This window comes from Tupaia chinensis, unplaced genomic scaffold (assembly GCF_000334495.1).
Source record: "Tupaia chinensis unplaced genomic scaffold, TupChi_1.0 Scaffold139927_1, whole genome shotgun sequence".
Taxonomy (NCBI): domain Eukaryota; kingdom Metazoa; phylum Chordata; class Mammalia; order Scandentia; family Tupaiidae; genus Tupaia; species Tupaia belangeri.
The window spans coordinates 596375-599567 of record NW_006199806.1 but is presented as its reverse complement, the minus strand read 5'-3'; the positions used below and the strand labels follow the sequence as shown (position 1 = coordinate 599567).

Genomic DNA, 3193 nt, shown 5'->3' with positions numbered 1-3193 from the left:
GTTATTGTGCAATCATCGCAATCCTCCAACTCCAGAAGTTTATATCTTTCCCAACTGAAACTCTACACACTAACCATTAACTCCCCATTTCCCCCTCTTCCCAGGCCCTGGAAACTACCATTCTACTTTCTGTCTCTGTGCATTTGACTATTCTAGAAACCTCATGTAAAAGGAATTACACAATATTTGTATTTTTATGATTAGCTGGTTTTTCCTAGCTTACTGTCTTTAAGGTTAATACATGGTATATCATGTGTCAAAATTTCTCTCCTTTTTAAGGCCGAACAATCTTTCATTGTATGTATATATCATATTTTGTTTAACAAGTCATTCATCAATGTGCACTTATTATTCTACCTTTTGGCTATTGTGAATAATGCTCTTATGAACGTGAGTGTGCAAATGTCTCTATCAGACCCTACTTTCAATTTTTTAAAGTTTCTTTTCTTTTCTTTTGAGAGGTTTTTGCTATAGGGCACATGCACTCGCCAGAAAGACAGAGAGACAGAAAGCGAGAAATCAATCCCCAGGGGGGGATAACCATGCTGCAATCCCTTCTCCTCCATTCTCCTCTCGGGATCTTGGGTGCGCACGCACATGCGCCTGGTGTGAGTTTAAGCCACTGGGTCCAGGAATCGAACTGCGGTTGACTACATGGGAGTCCAGCGACATAGCCATTACGCCATCTGCTGCTCCCAAGTTTATTTTATTATTAATAGAGAGTGTATGTGCATGCATGAGAGAGAGAGAAAGAAAAGCATGCTCAACAGGGGTTTTGTAACACCATAATTCCCTCCCTCCAGACTTCCAGTTTGTCAGGATTGTGGACACACATACATGTGCCGATGTGTTTCAGGTCCACCGACCAGTGATCTAAACCTGTGGTTGGCCATATGGCTTCCAACCCTGCAGTTCAGCATCTTACTAACAGTGCCACAGAGGCTAGGCCTGCTCTCAATTCTTTGGCATATATACCCAGAAGTGTTTTCCATTGTCTTAATCTGTTATTGCATTGTTCACAGAAATATCTGATACTGAGTGAATTTATCAAGAAGAAGTTTGTTCAGCTCAAGGAATAAAGGTCCAGGGGCCAGGCACTAACTTCTAGTAAGGATACAACGTGAGGAAAGCAGGATCTCAAGCAGAGTGGCTTGTCCATAACTTTCTTCTTGTTCTGGTTTGTTTTGCTGTCTTATAAACTTAGCAGAACTCAATCATAAGGGCTCCATCCTAATGACCTTATCACACCAAAAGACCCCATCCTGGGACACCATGAAGGAATTAAGCTTCCATTTAACACCTTTACAATACGACAAAATCCCAACACATGAATTTCTGGAGGACTTTCAAATGACAGCATCCACAGTGGCTTTACTATTTCACATTTCCAACAAGAGTATGCAAGCGTTCCACTTTCTCCACATTCTTGCCAAGACTTATTATTTTTTGTTTGTTTGTTTATTAATATGGCCATCCTAACAAGTATGAGCTGATATCTTATTGTAGTTTCAATTTGCATTTACCTGATGATTAGCAATGTTGAGCATCTTTTTCTATATCTGTTGGTCATTTGTACATCTTCTTTGGAGAAATGTCTGTTCAAGATTTTTTTAAATCCATTTATTTATTTATTTTACCACTGAGTTATAGAAATTTCATATATACATTTTCATCATCAGAAAGCATGTATGCTACTGACAGAGAGTGAGAAAATACCCCCATTTCCCAGGGGCTGTGGTCATGCTATAATCCTTATGCTTCCAATTCTTCATCTCATTGAGATTTGGGGCACACATGCACATTCACCTAGAGATTTTTTTGTTTTTGTTTTTTAGAGGTTTTTTGCTATTGGGTGCATGCACTCACCAAAAAGAAAGAGAGACAGAAAGCGAGAAATCACCCCCCGTGGGGATGGCCACACTAATCCTTTCTCCTTCATTCTCCTCTTAGGATCTTGGGCATGCACGCACACACCCCAGGTGTGAGTTTTTGTTTTTTTTTTTTTCAATTTAAGACATACCTGATCGTTTATTTATAGTCAATCCACTGTGAATCAAAGAGTACTACTAGTTAGAAGGCAAATTTGAGTCTTTAGTCTTAAGTCCTACCAACACTGGGATACTAGAAAGAACCACACACCCCGGAGTCCACAAGTGACCATATTTAACATCTCTTAAAGACTTTGTAGAGGTCAGGTAGATTAGCAAGCTGCAAGATATTTCCATCTTCTGTGAACTGTTTGGGAGGCAGAAGGTTTTATAGACAATGGAAGGCTTTATAGACAATGTGTTCCACAGCCCACTTCCAGGAGTTTGGAACAAAGCCAGGCACTTCATTCTGCTGGGCTGAAAGTGTTGACTCCTCAAATGTATACTGTTTCCGGACAGAGTAAAACATAGCACATTCTTTACTAAGACTTTCAAAACACTCCTTTTCTTCATCCCAGTTCACCTCTGTGGCCAGTTGAAGAATGAAGATAGACAGTCCCTCCAAAGGGGACACATAGTTGTCGATCAGAAGGGGCAATCCTATTAGATTTCCTTTCTTGTCAATTTCCAAAGAGAAGTAGTCTGCAAGCATCTCAGCCTTCTTCAGAAACTCGACAATGTATTCAGCAGGTCCTTCTTTGGGGCCATTTTTCTCTGTACAGCTGCTCTCAGGATTATTTAAGGTGAGCATGGCAAGGTCAAACAGCGACGCTGGCTCTGATAACCTCAGAACACCAAAACTGGCAAAATCATAAATGAGTATCTGATAGGAGAGTTCTTCACTAAGTTTGGTGGCATTGAGAAGGTGCACCTTGGTCTGATGCTGTGTCAAGGCCCCCTGGAGGTTCACACAGCCCACAAAGGAGTGGTTATGCAGCATCTCCCGGAGAGTCTCATGTCCTCGCTAGTTAATTTCCTCCTGGAGAATCAGAACACTGGTGAGGTTGATGAGCCTTCTCCAGGGGGGGTACAAGCTACTGTCAGTTCCTTTTGGGAATCATCTTCCACAATTTCTACATCAGATTCTTTCCAGTGTCTTTTTCTGCTGGGGTTGGCGAGGCTGGAAGTAGGTCCTCTCTTCTTTGCTGTTTCCGGAATCACCATGGTGGTATCCTCCTCCAAATCCTGATTCCTGGCAGCCATTTCAGCAGGTGCTGGGAGTTCCAGCATCTCCTCATCTTGTTGTCTAGCCATGGTCTCTGACC

General features: G+C 41.7%; 1 pseudogene; it reads right to left on the bottom strand.

Annotated features, from left to right (window-relative positions):
- Nucleotides 1-2163: 2163 nt before the first annotated feature.
- Nucleotides 2164-3193, bottom strand: part of LOC102479122 (DNA mismatch repair protein Mlh1-like) — a 3728-nt pseudogene continuing 2698 nt past the window's right edge.